General features: G+C 40.7%; 1 protein-coding gene across 2 annotated transcripts in view; it reads left to right on the forward strand.

Annotated features, from left to right (window-relative positions):
• The window catches only part of USP18 (ubiquitin specific peptidase 18), a 424,666-nt gene that overhangs the window by 240,424 nt on the left and 163,976 nt on the right, over positions 1-20,266 (forward strand). The gene's annotated exons all lie outside the window — the stretch shown is intronic.

The raw sequence follows: 20,266 nt of genomic DNA on the forward strand, positions 1-20,266 counted from the left end.
GAGGGTGCTGGCCTCTTCTCCCAAGTGACAGGGGACAGGACAAGAGGGAATGGCCTCAAGCTCCGCCAGGGGAGGTTTAGGCTAGACGTTAGGAAAAAATTCTTTACAGAAAGGGTCATTGGGCACTGGAACAGGCTGCCCAGGGAGGTGGTTGAGTCACCTTCCCTGGAGGTGTTTAAGGCACGGGTGGACGAGGTGCTGAGGGATATGGTTTAGTGTTTGGTAGGAACGGTTGGACTCGGTGATCCAGTGGGTCTCTTCCAACCTGGTTATTCTGTGATTCTGTGATTCTGTGATTGCCCTGCTGTGAGAGACTATGGTGCCTCAACCCAATTTCCAATTAGCATGTAACATCCTGACACTATTACTTACTGATGCAGGAAAGGACCAGCCCAGAAGCCCCATCATTCTGAAGCAGAATGAGTGCGAAGCCCTGCAGCTCATCATCCTCAGAGCTCAGGTCCAATTCTGCAATTCATGTGCCTCGTTGATCTGATACCAAACAAGCAACAGCGTAACAGTGAATGAAACCTCATGTTCATTCCTGTCGCCAAAATGGCCCAAACCATTAAAAAGTTGTGTTCTACATTGATCTGGTCAACTTATATGACCTCCAGGTTTTAAGGACTAGCTCAGAAAACTTAAAAATTAATGTCATACTACAAAAAAATCTCTATTTTGAGGAAGAGGAGAGATAGACAAGATAAAGTAGGTTGATTTGCTAGACCTACAAAGAGTCATGGTGTTATACCTTGTTTACATAAAGCTTGCTCCAGTGTGCAAATGTAACCCACAGAATCCAACTTGTTATTGTAGTGGTTTAGTTAAATTGGAGGGAAGGAATTTTTAAAATATATCAGAATAATGCCATGTGCTCTAAGGTGAAATGTCTCTGGTTCAAATCCTGCCTAGTCATTAGTGTTCACTCATTTGTAGTCTTTCATTTCATTTATGTTTCGTTATTGTTTCCTTTTAGGAAAGAATTAATGTTTTGACAGCTTTGGAAGCACAAACACATACTTCATGCATTGAAAAATATCCTTGCAATTAGAAAATAAATGGTATAAAATATTAGTTTGTTTTGTTTCACTGAGCAATCCTTGAAAATGCCGCAAATGGATTTACTTATTTATTGACACTGTGCTTTAGATCACAGAAGAAAGCCAGCCCATGAAAGACAAACATGTCCTTGCTCAAGTGTGTGTGTGTGCATGTGTGTTTTGGCTCTGCCTCAACAAATGTGTGCCTAAAGTCAAGCAGGTTATTAATGTTGTTGATAAGGAGCATGCTTCACAAGTACCTTGTGAATCTGAGCACTTAAGAACAACTCCTAGTTCAGATAACACAGGAAGCATGGCTAAGTGAAAGCCTTGAATGGAAATTAGGTGTTCTTCTCATTAAGACTGATGTCCACCTTTGGAGCTTCATCTCTGAAATATATGTGGTCAGGAAGTTACAGAATTTACTGGTGTTTAACTGCTACATTGCACTTCTGAATTTTTATTTTCTTCATCATATGTCAATGACAGTGTGTTTCTTCTTTTCATGGCTACTGTAAGTTATGTAGGGTAAGCAGTGTAAAAGCTGAATTCGTACTTGAAAAAAATGGATCACCTCCATGTAGCTACATGACTACTAAATGGCATGTCCCACATTGGACTTCATTGACTGGAGCAGTTTTCATTTTATTGATGCAAGGACAGATCTAGTTTTTTCTCTGGATTGCAACTTTCAAGTGTTTCTGGCTTTGATGGGAGTTTTATCGAGGCTGAGATAGACCGGTGACTTGGAGCTCTGCAATTGTCAGAGGGAATCTCTATTCCTTTCACCAGATTTCCTGGCTTTGGTAAACCTCAGAAAAAGTAGATTTCTCCAGCACTTAGTGCACTGCAGTCTTAGGAACACCCAGAGTAGCATTTCCTGTAGGAACTGCCACATCAGCTGGATACAGCTGTGATATTCCATCTTGGTAGTTCTTGGGTCAACAAAGGTGTTATTTGTTTTTGTAAAACAACAGGGTACAAGTTGTGTTTAGCCATGGTAGAGCATAGTACTGTATGCGCTGTGAAGACTTTGACTCTCCCATCATCCCACCACATGCTGTCTTTATAAGACCTCACTTGGAATGCAGTATAAAATTAAAACAAACTCCTCAAAGTGTTCTAAGATAAGCACCCTCCTCCCCTGTCCCCCACCAAAACTGCTACTTATACATTTAAAAGAATGGACACAATGCATCACTAGTGAAAACATGAAATATTTTTCCAGAGCTTTGTCAAATCTCCTGCTCAAGCCATGTAGTCTAATGAATACTCTGAACACATCTGCTAATTGTGTCAATTAGGTGGAGAACAAGGAAGGTAAACTCTGCATTTGTTTAATTAGAGGCTCATTGTGAATTCAAGCTCATTTTTGAGGTATCTTTCTACACTTCATTTAGCAGATAAATAAAATTTCTCTGGATTTTGTGATACCAACTATTTGTGTTTTGAGTATACAGATATTTGGAAGTTTTGTCTTCTCACTTCCTCTGTGGATGAAAGGGGATGGGAGCCCCTAGAGCAGATTCCCAGTTGGATTACATCATTCCAAGTGGGATACCCAAATCTACTCCCCAAGGAAATAATTCCAGTTCTCCTGCTGAGGCATCACTCGGAGGCATTTTCGAGTCTCACCACATGCTGCCCAAGCTGTTATCATTTATCCTTGGCTATTACTTGGAGGTGGCTGTTCTATCACTTTAACATTCACAAAGTGGCTAAGGACATGTAAAAGCAAACAAACAACCTGTCACTGAAAACTGTAAATGCACTCCAGCAGCCCAGCAGCTGTGGAGAAATAGCCAAACGTTTTTGCATCTTTGACTGGAGGCAGCCAGCAATCAAGGAACTGTGCTGGTCTACAGCCAAAACAAACAAGGAATTCCCTCAGATATTTTTCATGAAGTGAATCATGGGGGCATAATCAAGTTTGGCTCCATATTAATCGTTGCAGTTTGGCTATTAAATTCTCATTTCTTTGGCTGTTGCTTCCCAAGCTGTTCTCAGGATTGCATTATACTGTGATTGGGTAACAGTCATAGCTGCAGGATCAGGTGAATGCAAGTGGAAGCGACTCTTCCCTTAATGGGACTTCAGATGAATAGTGCAGAGTCTGTCAGAACTGCTCTTTCCTGCTTAGGTGTTTCTTCTTCCTCATGGAGGAGTCACTGGAAAAAGAAAAGGAGCTGCAAGTCAGTTCATTCAGTGGTGCAACAGTACCTAGCAACTGCTGTGATGATTGAGATCTAGTCGTCTTCTGTCTCGATCATTCCTCCTATGAAACTCTTCTGTCTTTGTCCTCTTAATTCCCAGTCATTTCCAGTGCCTGTGATAATGCTTTGATTACTCAAGGAATCCCTTGGGAGCTGAAGAGGCAGCATCTTCCAGGCTTAGGGGTATTATAACTGGTGAGATAGGCTATTAACTACTAATGAATAATTTTTATTTTTTTTTCCTGGGATATCTTCTATTCAGTTGAGACAATTTCTCTGAGCAGCACTTTAGTGTTAGCTTAGTTCCCTTTGAAACTCAAGGTCTGTTATGGAAGGAGGCCATTCTGTGCTGGTTTGCATTCCACTTAATTTAACACATCAGAAAGATAGTTTGTAGTAGTCCTTGGTTGAACTCACTGTCAGAAATAGCCTGGGTATTTACAGAATCACAGAATCACAGAATAACCAGGTTGGAAGAGACCCACCGGATCATCGAGTCCAACCGTTCCCATCAAACACTAAACCATATCCCTCAGCACCTCATCCACCCGTGCCTTAAACACCTCCAGGGAAGGCGACTCAACCACCTCCCTGGGCAGCCTGTTCCAGTGCCCAATGACCCTTTCTGTAAAGAATTTTTTCCTAACGTCTAGCCTAAACCTCCCCTGGCGGAGCTTGAGGCCATTCCCTCTTGTCCAGTCCCCTGTCACTTGGGAGAAGAGGCCAGCACGCTCCTCTCTACAACCTCCTTTCAGGTAGTTGGAGAGAGCAATGAGGTCTCCCCTCAGCCTCCTCTTCTCCAGGCTAAACAACCCCAGCTCTCTCAGCCGCTCCTCATAAGGCCTGTTCTCCAGCCCTTTCACCAGCTTTGTTGCTCTTCTCTGGACTCTCTCCAGAGCCTCAACATCCTTCTTGTGGTGAGGGGCCCAGAACTGAACACAGGATTCGAGGAGCGGTCTCACCAGTGCCGAGTACAGAGGGAGGATAACCTCCCTGGACCTGCTGGTCACACCGTTTCTGATACAAGCCAAGATGCCATTGGCCTTCTTGGCCACCTAGGCACACTGCTGGCTCATGTTCAGTCGGTTGTCAACCAACACCCCCAGGTCCCTCTCCTCCAGGCAGCTTTCTAGACAGACTTCTCCTAGTCTGTAGCACTGCACAGGGTTGTTGTGCCCCAAGTGCAGGACCCGGCATTTGGCCTTGTTAAACCTCATGCCATTGGACTCTGCCCAGTGGTCCAGCCTGTTCATATCCCTTTGCAGAGCCTCCCGACCCTCCAGCAGATCGACACTTCCACCCAGCTTAGTGTCGTCCGCAAACTTGCTCAGGGTGCACTCGATGCCTTCATCCAGATCATTGATGAAGACATTGAGCAGGGCTGGACCCAGCACTGAGCCCTGGGGAACCCCACTTGTCACTGGCCTCCAGCTGGATTTCACACCATTTCCCACCACTCTCTGGGCCCGGCCATCCAACCAGTTTTCCACCCAGGAGAGTGTGCGCCTGTCCAGGCCAGAGGCTGACAGTTTCTCAAGCAGAATGCTGGGAGAAACTGTGTCAAAGGCTTTGCTGAAGTCCAGGAAGATACATCCACAGCCTTTCCCTCATCCAGCAGCCGAGTCACTTTGTCATAGAAGGCGATCAGGTTAGTCTGGCAAGACCTGCCTTTTGTGAACCCATGTTGACTGGGCCTGATCACCCGGTTCTCTTGCATGTGCTTCATGATAGCACTCAAGATCACCTGCTCCATAACTTTCCCTGGCACTGAGGTCAGGCTGACAGGCCTGTAGTTTCCTGGGTCCTCCCTGCGGCCCTTTTTGTAGATGGGCACAACATCAGCCAGCCTCCAGTCCAGTGGGACTTCCCCAGTCTTCCAGGACTGTTGGAAGATGATGGAAAGGGGTTTGGCCAGCACATCCGCCAGCTCCTTCAGTACCCTAGGGTGAATCCCGTCCGGCCCCATAGACTTGTGGCTGTCCAGGAGTCTTCTGCCTTGGTGTTTCCTTTCATTAGCTTTTGTGTGCTAAGGATTATGAGTAAATATGTGCACAATAATCTAGCTTTCTGAAACACTGGAGAATTTCTTTCATGTCATGGCTCCCATGATCCCTGGACACTACTTGAATCGGAAGGGAGCATTTCTGCCCTTGACAAGGCCTGAGCCTTATTTGCCTTTATTGTTAAACCTACATGTGATCATCTTTGCAAACATGCATATCAATTTATACACATGTTACAGAATGAGGTAGTTTTTTTCATCTTAACAGGCATACTAGTCTTTCTCCTAGTGAAAGCTTATCATTATGGAGGCTATTATATGTCATTAAGATAATAACATTGCTGAATATGTTACCAAAGTCAATGACTTTCTATTCCCTCGGTGTTCTGGTTTTAGTTTGATAGGACATGTGAAACAATTATGCTTGCCAGGTGGGAGGAAACTTGCCTTTCAATAGATTGTTGATTCAGCGCTTGATAGAAGTCTTGCTAAGCACTGATAATAATAATAAATGTTCCCAGACTGCACTTGTTTTATAATTGATATTTAGCACAAATTGTTCCAAGTGAGGGAACTCCATCATTCTAACTGCACAGGTGGGGGTTATGATGTCATGTGTAGAAAATTCACTGATCCAAAAGGATGACACATTTTTAAAATGTAGTACTACAGTACAGAATTTTAGTAGTGAAGATTAAGGAAAACAATTAAAAGGGATGTAAAACAAAAGTGAAGATTTCAACCTCACTGAGGAGATGAGGAAGAGACTTGCTTTGAATGGTTACCTTGTTTGTTCAACACCTCTCTGAAATAACTGGCCACTGTCATAGACTGTGTCTTAGATAAGGAATGTCATAGATCTGATCTTCAATTTTCCCATGGGAGTAATGTTTTTTAAGTGTCCCAGGGAGTCACGGTTATATACATGGCAGAACTGATGGATGTGTGTCTGTATAAACACTAATGGCAAGCAGACAAAGGCTTGCCTTTGACTTACACTATCTGTCTCACACCATTTTTCTAGTCAGACTTTTGTGATGGCTGGTGTTCAACAGTTGGATCCAAGAGTCCCAAGCAAGGCAGAGACTGACACTATACTGAGTTTGTGTGGTTGGCCATATCTTGCCTGCTTGTCTGGGCTCTGACTATCACATCGTGTGTCAGGAGATGCAGGAAAGGAAAGGTAGGGCCAACTGAGATAAAGGCAGGAGTAATAGAAACCTAAAAGTGATAGTTTGTTGGACAGTATTGGCTCCCAAACACATTTTTTTTTCCTTTTAATTTGCATGTAGAAGTGTAAAGGCTTCAGTTTCGGTCCTTGGGAAATTAATCCTTAAGCAGTGGAAAACAATGCAGTATGCAACTGCTGAGCTATTCTGACAAAGGCATGTCAGGGTGGAATTACTTTTTGAGGCTGTTAACTATGCTGACTAACAGAGTTGGTTAATTCTTTAAGAATAATATTTTGGGCAAACTCCTAGTCTCCAAATGCCTGAAGGCAGACTTATCCATATTTGTGGTGCATTTGAGGTCTATCATTTCTCCTTAGGGCCTTATATTTTAAGAGGAAATTTTAATGGAAGGAAGCGCTGTTGCAGAGTAACGGCCTTCTCTGAACCACTTTCCAATGGAATGTTAAGGCCAAAAGTCTTGTTTTTTCAGGGCAAAAGATGTGAATGCTCTAATATTTACTGAGCTATAAATAGTGATGGCCAAGGCTCTAAGCATGGATTCCTGGGAGATTGTATCAGGGGTTGTTATTCCCCAAACTGAGCAAAGGCAACAATTGTCTTTAATTGTTGCATCCTTTTTAGCGCAGAACACAGTGCTATCATTAGATAATTGTAATAAATCTTGTAAGTTTTTCAATGTTTTGCTCAAGTGCCTTTTACTCCTATTGAATCCCAACAAGAATAAAAATGTGTTTTATTTCTAATAACAGATGAGAGTGACTCTAAGAGGATCTTCTTTCTAAATGTTTTGATTCTCCTGTCACAGCAGCAGTGATGAAAATTATATTAGCATTAGAACCATGCAGATAGTAGGAGAAAGTGCCATCCAGTGGGAGAAAATACTTAACTGGAGTGCAGGAGGTGCTGCTGTGGAGTGACCAGCTGGTCTTGGACAGGTAACAGCATTTACCCATGCGTCTCTTCCCCAGTATGTAAACAGAAGAGAAGATGACAGCTGCTGTTTGAAAACAATGTGTTACTTTCTGCTGAAACCAAAATCTAGTGATATCATTGCTTATAAATGTTAGCTAATTCAATTAACAGATTAGTTTGCCTCCCACAGTGAAATTCAGCCTCTTACAGTGCAGGTCTTATAAAGCTCAGCATGCAATTTACGCATCGCCAAAGAGCTAACATGAAAAACAAATGATGCATAAGCTTTGGTAAAGAGGCTGAAGGACAGAGGCTTCATAATACCTTGACACTTCCAAACAGAGTTGCAGCGTTCAAAGTGTGTTTATAGGCTTATGGCTCTGCCTGGAACCACAGGGCAGTCTTGGTACATGTGTGTTTGTATGCCTAACCAGGATAATGCCTAGAAGTAAAATCTAAAAAATCAGAAAGCACATATCATTAATTCTTAGTAGAAGAGTACAATTGCTGATTTGCTTTCTAATTTTCTACATCAGGAATTGAATGTATGGTAACTAAACTGACTGAACAACGTATTTGGTAGTAAATGCGTTAGCTAAGATTTCAAATAGCAAAAGAAAAAGTATAATTTTTTAAGCACTGATGTACTTTTTGTGGATGCTTATTTTTTGTTAGCACTTACTGGAGAGGAAAAATAAAAATTGACCTTTATTAGTTGTCATTCCAAAATCTTGCAACATATAATTTTATTTTCCAAACCAAGGTAGGTATTCAACTTTTTACGAGGTTGTGGCAAAAGTCTGTAGAATGTTTTAAAGTTTAGGGAACCTAACAGATCCCATTGTAAACTGATGTGTACTATCCATGCCCATGAAACTACAATTAATGCCCAGTATTCTTTGGAGAAAAAAAAAAAAAAGAAGAAGCCGCAAGGATTAAGTGACAGAATTGCTTCTTTTTTTGGTTGTTGTTGGTACTATCATATATGCTAAACTCATTCCAACCAAGAGCATGTGGCAGTAATGGAATCTGATGTACAATCAGTTTTAGGGAACAGCCTGTGCCTTGTTAATATAATCCATAAAAGGCTTCCAAACTTCCTGAAACCAGTCCCTTCTGTTTCCAAGTCTGCATATGATCTCATAGGAAATGATCTGGGAGAGGCCAGCTAACCCTTTTGCATAATCAAGGTAGCATTGTTCTTTTAATGCCTAAAGTGGCTTGTTTCACCGATACAAGCTCAATGATACACTTTTCCTTAGTTGCTGAATCCCTGTTATCAGACTTTGCAATGATTTTTTCAGTGGCATTAGATTAAAGAGTGAGAGGACCAAAGTGTGACTTAGACTGGCCATGATAATGTAACTCCTTTGTTTTGTCACCCTTTTTTGTCATAAATATTTTAAAAATCCTAAACCACTCACTGCTCAGTGAAGTTTGAAAGATGGAAATGCAAATACATAATAGAAGCGGGCAAGGCTTATTTTGCAGTGGGCTCAAAGATAGAGGTAGGTAAGCAATCTGTGCTTTGCCAAGTTTCATAAATGGCAGTAGTTGCAAGACAGATAATGAGCAAAATACCTGCCCTGCATATAGATTTGATATTGTAAAACCTCTCATATGTACATTAGCAGCAGATACAGAAAGTGCACTCTTTTGTTGGAGCACTTTAAAACCTCTTCTTTCTGGGATGTTTACATAAATGCAGAGTGCCTCATACAGTACGTGTTCTTTCATATCCTCGGGATACCCAGGGTTTCCTTAATAAATCTAGCCCAAGAAGGGAAACACTCCAAGGAGCCTGTATCTCTGAAAGCCTTGTACGGCAGCAGTGTTAATCTTCATTGGCAGAGGAAAGAACAAAAGTATCTGGGTTTCGTAACTGTGCAGAAGTACAATTATGGTCTAGTTCATGTGAACAGTTAGTAAATGCACCAGCTGAAATTACAGTGAGCCTAAGCAGAGGGCTCTGTGGCACTCTGCTTGCTGCAGAGTTGTTAAGTTTGGCACTCTGCTCTGGGTTCCAGTCAAACATTTTCTTAACCATATTAGGTTATATGGAAATTGGCCAACCAGCAACAGGCTTTTGATGTACTTATTGTTTGTGCACATATTTTATAGAGTAGACAGCCACTGCTTTTCTTAAGAACTAGCAGGTTTAATAAAATAAGACAAATGGAACACTTTAAAAACTCTCATTAAACTTTGGTAGCAAAAAAGAGAGCATTTTCCAAGACAAAGGAACCCACAGTTTACATTGTTATAATACAAGTTTGTGCTTCTTTTCTGGTTTTCATCCACAAATCTTGATGACTCTGTAAATCAGGTCCCAGTAAATCCCATCAGTTGGATATTCAGGTGAAAAAACAGTGAATCGACTGGTAAGGCACAAGTATACTTGATCTTTTTGGCAGACTCATCCAAGCCATGTTAGGCCACAGCAGAGGGGCAGGGTGAACAAATGCATCGGTCACTTTCTAAACTGCTGCAACAAGGTTTGCTTGAATTTGGCAGATGGAGCCTTCTGTGTCCTGATGGACTGTCAGAAAGGTCCACTTAGGTGCCTACCCTATTTCTTGGAGAAAACAAAGAGTAGGAACAGAAAACTATAAATATTGAGTTATTTAGTTCCTGCATTATTGCAAATTATCTGAAAGCCTAATAGAACAGGATCTGGCATTAATTTTCATGATTGTTCTTCTGGATGGTTAGATGAGTGTCAGAGCAGCTGGCAAATGCCCCATTCGTGACATTATTCTTCTGTCACTGAGTTCGCACTTGAAGGTGTAGCTTATACCTGGAGTAGTGCCGAAGTAATGGGCCTGACATGTTAGTGTTGATTCAAGGTTAAGGATTCCTGAAATTTCCCCAGCCAAGGATAGATCCATTTGGGAAATGTCAAAACTAGTTTTCAACCTAAAATTTCAGAATAGAGTGTTTTCAGGATTTAGCTGACAAATTTTGTGCTTTAAAAGGACAAAAAGTTGAGGAGCAGTAGTGCTGGTTAAGTAAATTATCAGGTCTACCCCATACTCCAGTGATTTTGGTATTAAAATTACTTTTTCTTAATAAAGTTTTCATAATTTTCCATTTACTACTACTCCTTGTAGCTATAAACCCTTGTTTCACTAAAAAGATTCTTTGCTGTTGCTAATGCCTTTTCTTAATACTTGCAGACCTTCATTATTGCCCCCTTCTTTGGATTTAGTCAGTTGATGCATCCTTAGCTCTTATAACCTCTCTTTATAAGTCAGTCCCTTTCTGCTTGCCTAACATTTTTGTGGCTCTTGTGATCTTCCTTTGGGTTGTTACTGTCATCCAGGAAATGAGTTCTCCAGGTGTGATCACCACAGAGATGCATTAGAGATATTACCTTTCTGCCCAATGAAGTTGCCTTCGTATTTAATTTAATATTGTTTGGATTCTTTCTGCTACCACATCATGCATTATTTGAGGGGTACTCCTAAGAAATGGGATTAAAAAAGGCCAAATTTAAACTCTTTGAGGCTTTTGATTGTGAATTTTGGTGACATCTTTTAAAGATGCAAAAAAGCTTGTGGTTTATAGCTAAAGATATGACTGTGCTGCTGGGACTCTGGAATCATCTTATGAGTTCTGACTGTGTTTTTTGCTGAGGATGACTATGATCTTATGCAAGACATTTGACTTCTTGACCCCCGTGTCTGTGTGTGTTAAAAGATAACACTTTATTGGCTGCATTTGGTAAGGCTGCTGTGAGGGCTGGTTCAAGTTTATATGTGATCTGGAAAATATAAAGAAGTGGAAATGTAAAATATTTCATCAAAAGGCTGCAGCAAACCACATTATACATTCTGTAAGCTTATGTTGTCCAGACTTGTGGAAATTTAGGAGGACTATCATTAAAACCTCTGTTTGTGGATAACCAGTTGTCACCTTGTTTGCTAAAAGAAGAGGGGAATTAAATTAAAATGGTGAACCTATATATTGGATTTAACCTCTGCTAAGTTCACTAGAGATCTGTTGAGAATGTCATTTTAACATGTCCAAACGTGCTTTGTTGTTTTGCCCAGCTGTTGATTGTTATTTTGAGAGACCTGCACAAGCAAGCACACATCAGCTGAAAATCTTGGAAAAGGAAGTGGACCTGTCTTTTGTTTAGGTATGTTTATATCAGCACAAAATGAAGACACTGTAATCAAAAACATAACAGAGCTAGGAGTGGAGCATGAAGAGAATAAAATATTATTTTTACATGTACTCTGAACTTATGCAAATGGTGACAGGTCACAAATGCTTCTTCAGAACCCAGGCTGGTAATCCACTCACTGGCACAGTGTATGGATTTCCCAGATTAAAGAAAACCGTGTCATACCCTGCTGCATAAAGCAGATGCAGCTGGAGGCAGAGTTGTCCAACTCTCCATTACCCATCATCTTTGTAAAGTATGAAGCTGGTAATGTTTTGCCTGCAGAAACATCCAGTTGATGTTCATGTAAGAGGGGGTGGTGATTATTGGAGGTAGATACCTGATGGGAGGTTCTCTGAATGCTGTAATGTACTTGAAAGCCAGACTAGCTCACAGGCAGTCTACTTAATCAGGTCTAGTACTGCTTATGTGAGTTGAGAAACTTGCAGTAATGGTCCCTGAAGTTTACAAACACACCCATGATTTATACTTTTTGTAAGCTAAGTTTATATTTGGAAGTAAATGCTCTGAGGTGGCTGAGGATAAAAAGTTGAATAAAGTTTTCTTAGCGATAGTTGAATTTTTCATTGTATTACACAGCTGCTTATAAGTTGGAAAGACTACATAACCACTTGTGTAAAAGTCACTGCCCAGGTGAAGGCTTTTGCCATAGATTTAAGCCATGGATGAGGACTAAAGGGTGCATGAGAGCTTTGAAAAGGGCAAGGAGGGTGTGCAAAGGCACATGAGCTCTTGGGGCAGCAGGGAAGAGGTTCTGGGTGACTATTTGTGTTCTGCATTCCCACAACTTATTAGACTAAGACAAAATAGATGGAAATTAGGGGCAATGGGTATAAACTGGAGAGGGTCAGATTTAGACTAGACATAAGGAAGAATTTTTTCACCTTGAGAGTGGTGAGACACTGGCACAGGTTGCCCAGGGAAGTTGTGGCTGCCTCATCCCTGGAGGTGTTCAAGGCCAGATTGGATGTGGCCTTGAGCAGCCTGGTCTGGTGGGAGGTGTTCATGCCCTTGGCAGGGGGTTTGGAATTAGATGAATTAGTCCCTTCCAGCCCAAACCGTTCTATGATTCTATGAAATGCAGCTTCTGTGCTGAATTCACCAAAGGGAAATGGGGAGAGAGTAGAGAGAGAGAAACACTTCCATTAGTTCCCATTTTAGATCCAGTATGTAAAGGACCTCTGCTGTAGGGCTATAGATCAGGTTTTGCAAGAAGCATTTCTAAGGAAATTTTCCCAAGAACAGCTACTGTCCACAAGATAGTCCAGCTAAAATACTCTGAGAGCAATTTGAAAATGTTGGCACTGTTTCATCTGAACTCTGATCCAACTTTAACTAAGAAAGGAAAATGAGAGATCCTGATTTGCCTCCTCTCTACATCGCCCACCTTGCACATAAAATGAACAAACAGAAGAATTCCCCAACCAAGCAACCTCACAAATGACCACTTCTAAAGAATATGAAAATGAGAAGTTATACAGAATTTATATTTGACTAGACTAAGGCATAATTTTAACCACATATTGTTATGAGCAGAGGACAGCATCTCCTCAGCAGTGAGAGAGGAGATTTTGGTTACTGTGCCTTGTTACCCCACCACGGTGACTCACATTGCACTTGCTGAAAGTGCAGCCTGTGTTCTGGATGGCTTTAAGCAGCCTTAGCACGAATCCTTCCTGCAGTATTACTGTTGTTGTCAGCACCACAACTAATCCAGTTGTTTCTGGCATCTGCATGTAGACCTTTCCTTGGCTTAATCCTAAACCTCCAGGACTTTCATAGCTGATTGAGCTGTGTAAGCAGAGACAGGAATTCAGCAAGAGGCCTTGTTTTACTGCGCTTCATTTTTCCTGTTGGGAATAACCTGATATGGCAGAACGAGATTAGGCAAAATATGCTTGATCAGGAGGAGTATTTGCATGTCAGTGACACTATACAACTCTGTTCACGTGAATATTTAGTGAGGTGCAATTCCTGCCTTAAGTATATCTAAACGAAAATAGACAGGTATAGGCATGTGCACAGAGAGAGCAGAGATGCGGGCTGGCTTGTCTAAGGGTCGTAGAGTCTGTTTAGAAGAGGACTGGGTTTGCAGACTGGTCCCCAGAAAGGTCTTCCAGTGACTGATTCAGTAAACCCCACTGTGGCCTAAATACTGACTACCCTGATGTAGGCAAAAGGCAGTTTTGATTCATGCTAATAGGGTCTTGGACCCTCAGAGATGGTCTGTTTTAAGGCCGGGTGACTCTGTTAAACAATTCACCTGTATGAAATGATTACGCCTGCTACAACAGGAAGGCTGGGGTGGCTGAGCTCACAAAGAATTCAGGTTTTCCCTAAGTATAAGCATGAGTCTAAATGAGTTTGTTATAGCCTGGACTCAAGCTTCAAAGACTTCCATGAACTTCTAAATAACCCTGTAGGAGATTTTGGGGTTTGTTTTGTTTTCCTAGTGGTAAGCCAGCAGTACAAAACTGGAAAACAAACATGTTCTGCATCCAACCTATTTTATGTGTTTAAAAGGCAGCTGGTTTTAAGCACTGGTTGATTATGACCCACCTATGCTCCTCCTGGGATAGAATTGTGGTGTTACACTGGATGTTGTTTTGCATGTGCCTCTTTTCTGTATGCCTCCTTCCATATGTCTCTGTGATGTAACAGAGTGAGCTAAAGAGTTACTATTGCATTTACTTCTGTTCTGGGGAGGAAAGTTTTGCTATTGCTGTCCCCCCCCCCCCCCCCATCTGTTTTAGAATTTTAATCATCTTGCCAACTATTTGATTAAGTAGCTTGGATATAGCTTTTGTTTTTCGACTCTCAACAGAATTTGTAGACGTGCCTGTGAAATTAAAGGTAGGCAGATCTCATGCTCCAGAGTGTAAGCTGAATGCTGAAGGATTCAGAAAAACAATTCAACTGTCTTTTACTGCTTATTATTGCATGGCTTCATAGATGAATTGTGGATTTGTTTCCATCATCTTCTTAATATCTCATAGACACTATTGGAGGCAGAATATTGAGGTTAGTAGTGTAGTAGCTACAGCTGGTATCACTGAAGTTATGCTTATGATAAAAAAAAAAAACACCCAACAGATCAGAACTCTATAACAATACGTAAAGGAACTTTATAAACTAATTAAATATGTGGGAGAATTCAACTGAAAATAGTAATGGTTAGGGGGAGAGTTTCAAGGAACAGGAAACGGGCACTCAGTGAAAGTCAAAGCTAATAACTGTCCATTGTATCCCTTTCAAATCTCCCTTTAAATCTTCAAGGTCATATTTTTTTTGCTTTAAGGAAAAGAAATTGCATTAATGGACTTTAAAACCGTATTCTTGGCAAAAAATATTCTGCATCTTGAGTTCATTATACTCATACAGTTATCCCAGTCTGGCTTTAGATTGGGGTTTTGTATGTTGATTTGATTGTTATCTATGGTTAACAGAATGTCCATAGTCAAAATATCTTGGGTTCTGGTCTTGTTACGTCTGTCATCGATTTTTGATACCTTTTGGCTATGAGGATACACTGGCTTGCCTGTTGAATCCTTAGGAATGTTTCTCTGCAAGTGCTTCTGTGGAGAAGGTAATGACTGTGCACTTTCCCCTCTTTCCTGTGGTCCTTTGATTAACTCCAGCTTCTTTTTGAAGACAGGCATATAGCACTTAAGCTGAAACTGGCAGGTAGTGTTACAAAACTATTACCACTCTTCTTTTTATACAGTTTCCAATGTGTCTTAATCGATAGGGGGATCAGTAGAGTCAAGGAGAAAATTGATCTCCATTGCTCCATGGTAAGCACGTTAAGTCTTGGCCCATCCTAAGTGGATATGAAGAGTTTATAATTCTCTTGTTTAATATAGGTAAGGAGAATTACCATGCGTTTTAGGCTCAGCAAATCTAACCCTTCCAACGTCTTCATGGAGACCATGTTTCCTAGATCTCTGAAAACTTTTGTTGCCCACTTCTGGACCCTCTTTCAATGGATCTTCCTGAAGTGATGTAGTGTCCAGTTCTGGAATCCCCAACATAAGAAGGATATGGAACTGTTGGAACGGGTCCAGAGGAGGGCTACAAAGATGATTAGAGGGCTGCAGCACCTCTGCTGTGAGGACAGGCTGAAAGAGTTGGAGTTGTTCAGCCTGGAAAACGCTCCAGGGAGACATTCCAGTACATGAAGGGAGCATACAAGAAAGCTGGGGATGGACATTTTACAAGGGCATGTAGTGATAGGATGATGGGGAATGGCTATAAATTGGAGAGGAAATACACGTAAGGAAGTAATTCTTCATGAAGAGGGTGGTGAGCCACTGGAACAGGTTGCCCAGGGAAGATGTGGATGCCTGGAAGTGTTCAAGGCCAGGTTGGATGGGGCCTCGAACAGCCTGATCTAGTGGGAGATGTCACTTCCTATCGCAGGGAGGTTGGAACTGTGTGATCTTTATGGTCCCTTCCAATCCAAACCATTCTGTGATTCTATGACTGTATGTATGTCTGCAGATGGACTGAGGGCTTCAGCCAGGGTGTGACCAGTACTCTAGAGGAAGGGAGTGCTGTTTGCAGTTGCTTTATCTCCAGCCATACAATATTGTTTATACAACATGTTTCACTATCAGCCCTGGGTGTTGTTTTTTTTTTCCTTTTCATTTTTAAGAAAGGAGAATTACTGCTTCTTTTAGTAAATCACTAACTAGTGTTTGTGAGAGCAATTACCAAACCAGTATAATAATTTTTGGTGCAAAGCTGAAAATTGCCTGGTTTTGCATGTTCTGATTCTAGTCAATAATTCCTTCACTTGCAACCCCAACTTTGATTTTTTTTTTTAAGCTACTAACAGAAAAATATACATCAAGAAAGAATTTTGATCTTTTCGATCAATGACTAGGGCTGCCAAATATATTCAGACACATTACAACCAAGTGGCTTCAAATAATAGGTCAGGCTGAAAAACAAAACAGGCTGAAATAGGGAGGCAAGTCTAGAGCAATAAGGGAAAGGGAAATGCATTCATGAAATGCTTCAGTGAGTTTTTGCAAGTGATTAGAACAGCAATTAGAGAAATATTTTAGGAGAGTGGGATGGATCTGGAGCCAAGTTTCTTCAACACCTAGGGGTGTGCTTCATATACATTTTTAATATCTGGTTTTAGAAATCTTGAGAAAGAAGACGTAATGCTGTGCCTGAAGAGCAAACATGTTTTGTTGAAAGTGGAATGAGTCCTGCGGAAGATGTCATGTTAATTGTGTGGAAGCCATGCTCCTTCCATTCTAGACCAACAGCTTAAGGAGAGGTGCTTGCTTCCTCTAACTGTCCTTACTGTCCCATGAATGAAAGACTTTGGAGTCATTTAAGTGACTTTACCATAGCAGTGGGAAAATAATCCAGATCTTCTCAAATTTTGCCTCTTGGAGGTTTCCTAGATTCTCAGATGTTAATGAAGGTGACAGAAGAGGACAGCTCTTGTTACATACAATCTCAAAAGAACTAAACTGAGAGCATCTGCATTGGTAGCAAAGAGACAGTTAATTTGCCATGGTTTGAATATGTTGAATTCCAAACAGCAGTCTTGCAGGAAAAGATCCATCTACACTCTTTAGCACTACTGAGCTATTCACTCATTTCAAGCCAGCTTTTTCTACTTTGTAAAAGAGAGAGGGAATGAAAAAGAGTGTTGGTCAGTACAACTATGCAGAAGAGAAAAAAGCTTTGGAAATCCAAGGCTAAAGAAACATAGAACTAGACTTGTTATGTTAAGTTTAATGGTAAGAGTTCACAATGGATCTGTTACTATAATCAAGCAGAGAAAAGGCTCCAATCCTTTGAAGAGTATAAATTCTTTATATTATTTGCCCAGGTATGGGTGTGACAGGGCCAGATATCCATGGTGCAACTCTGTGGGCTCTGTGTGGGTCAGGAAGAATCTGGACAATTTTCCTAGAGGAGAGTTACTAAAGGGATAACATTTCTTTCATTGATGACTGCCTAACTGCAGTATTCACCTTTAGAAATACATACAAAATCTAGCTCTTAGAGTGGCAACTGATGCAGTGTAGGTTTTCACTGTGCTAGGAATAGGAAATAACTGCTGTTTCAAACTTTCCCAATCACTGAATGAATAAGGACATGTATTTTTAAGCTCACCACCTTGTCTGTCTTTTTGAAACTGTGCTGAAAGTTTTCCATCTGAACCTAGGAAAGTTTTCCATCTGAACCTAGTGCTAGGCATTGTTAATGAAATTCTGTTTGTGTATTATGCTCAGTTACAAAATGTTAATTGAAATCCATGGAAACATGAACTAGGCTTTCAAGTAGGTTTTGAGCCAGGCTCTGAATTAGAATAAATATATTGGTAAGAGTCACTTGCGCAAAGGTAAATACTTGTTTTCCTCTTCACAGTGTAACAGGAGTGTAAACAGTTATGTGTAAACTTAGTAATGCAAGATCTTATTTGTGTAGACTTATGAAGAAAAATGAAGTGTTTTCCTTTTCCCTCCCCACCCTTTCCTCCTAGGCATTGTTAGAATGTGTGCGTATTTAATCTGAATCAAACCTAGGGAACAGAAAAAATTTTTTTCCACTGACTTGATAGGTTTTGGTCATTTCCCTGGTGCTCAGGCATGTTAGTCATGTCACTTTTTTTTTCCTCAGAGTTGTCTTTATGAGTTCATCTGTTACAAAGGCCATAATGGATATTCAGGAAGCATTTAAATAAAACTGTGGAAACTGAAGTCTCTGTCTTGCTAGGAGGCGATAAAGTTCAGCAAGAAAGTAAATTGTGCATTAGGGCTCTTAGTAATCAATGAGAAGTATTGTAGTTGGATGGTGCAATGCAACTGTGATACAAATTCTCTCTGCTGATTCCTATTAGTAACAAGGAAACTGACAGGTTAAATTCATACTGGCAGGATTTTTTGGTGGATTAGGTATTGCTTTTCCTTGCAAAGTGGTCTCAGAGGTGATACTAAAGTATAATACTAGTGTAAACTCCATAAACTAATTGGACAAAAATGTGATCCCAGATGATCAGGTTTACAGGCTTTGGCGGTATGTTTGTGCAGAAGCCTAATGATTGTGAAACCTCAGCCTAAGTGCAACTAGTCAAACAGAGTCGTGAATTCAAACTTCCTTAGTTATCCTTAGAATTACAGGTGAACTAGTGTACTTTCAAGAAAGAGTACATGAATTAAAAAACCTAACTATTTGCAGTTAGCAACTTGTGTGAAGGCCACTTCCATCTTTGCCCTCCAAGCACTGCAAACACCCATTAAAGTTGTGCTGTATGGCATCCATAGTGTATTTCTAATTTTATATACCATATGTCTACACTTGAAATCTGACTCAGATTCTTAATATGCGTATGTAAAGATGGAAAAAGGGATAATAATTTTAGATATCTTATGAATTATATCAATGAGTATCCCTGTTTTGAAATTCATAGACTTGAAGCTTCTTAGTGTGTCTGTTATATCAAGACCTCACAGTGTTAATATAAGTGATTGCTTTTGTTGTACTGGAAGTGTTGTCTGTGCTCTGCAATTATTATAATGGTGCTAGGAAGAACAAGACGAGTTGTTTAATGATATTTAGGTAAAGTTGATGGTAAAATTGAATGTCAGGGCTCCTGTAGATATGCTTTAGCCACAGGATTTTCCTGTCTGTAAATACAAAAAAACGAAGTCAGCTAAAACGCATTGCTGATTAAAAAGCCTCCATGATGTAGTACAACTTGGCACACAGAGAGCTGGATTGCATCTTGGAGGACCAAGATTTTCCTCTCACTCTTTTGGACCTTTTCCATCTCTCATGTGGGAGAGCTTGAATAGCCTGTGTTAATTACCTGGGACTTGATCCTGTAACATCTCAGTGAGGAGCAGCTTGAAGCAGCTTTCAGCACATTGTGGTACTGAGCTCTTAATTTCTTGGTGGATTGTACAGTGCCTGCTTGATTCATTCTGAAGTTTGTGGCAATCAGGCAACCTTTTGGTTAGTATGTTGGATGCTGCTTATTTCATGGTTGATTTAGCTGAGTTCATAGAACTTTCCATAGGCTGTGCAATTCTAGAAAGAAATTTATGGGTCTGAATGAGTAACCAGTTACACGGGGCAAGTGGCACTGTCTCAGATTACTGTACGAAAGGAAGTTTGGGTTTAGCACTAATTGCAGATAAAATTAATATTTGCAAAGGAGACACACATGATTTACTTATAAGTGCTTTCTGTTTCCATAATGAAATTTCCTTGAGTTTAAGCATAGTCATTTGGAGGAAAAAGTGGAGGTCTGTGGCTCATTAATTTCTGGTGGTTGTCAGAAATGATTAATCAATTGCCCTTTTACCAACTTAGGTCCTAATTCAGCAAAGCATTTAGGCACATGCTTAACTGTAAGCGTGTGTCTCAAAGCACTTTGCTATATCAGGACTTTAATGTGGTTCAAGCTTGCCACATTTCTCTCCCAGTCTAAAATTACCCTGAAATGACAGGAGGAGATAATACATTAGCTAATGTGCCATGTACCTTCCTCACTGGTCTTTCTAAAATGTGACATGCAAGGGGAAAAAAATAGGTAAATTTTCCCCTCAGCCCCCTTCCCTCATCCTCTTCAAATCTTACCTCAAATAGAGGCTTATGTACTGAACAGTAGGGCATGTGAAATGGTAGCAATTCAGGGAGAGGGAAATGAGAGAAAGGCCATTTCAACTCGATTGTTTTGAACTCTC

Source organism: Phaenicophaeus curvirostris, chromosome 1 (assembly GCF_032191515.1).
Source record: "Phaenicophaeus curvirostris isolate KB17595 chromosome 1, BPBGC_Pcur_1.0, whole genome shotgun sequence".
Lineage (NCBI taxonomy): Eukaryota > Metazoa > Chordata > Aves > Cuculiformes > Cuculidae > Phaenicophaeus > Phaenicophaeus curvirostris.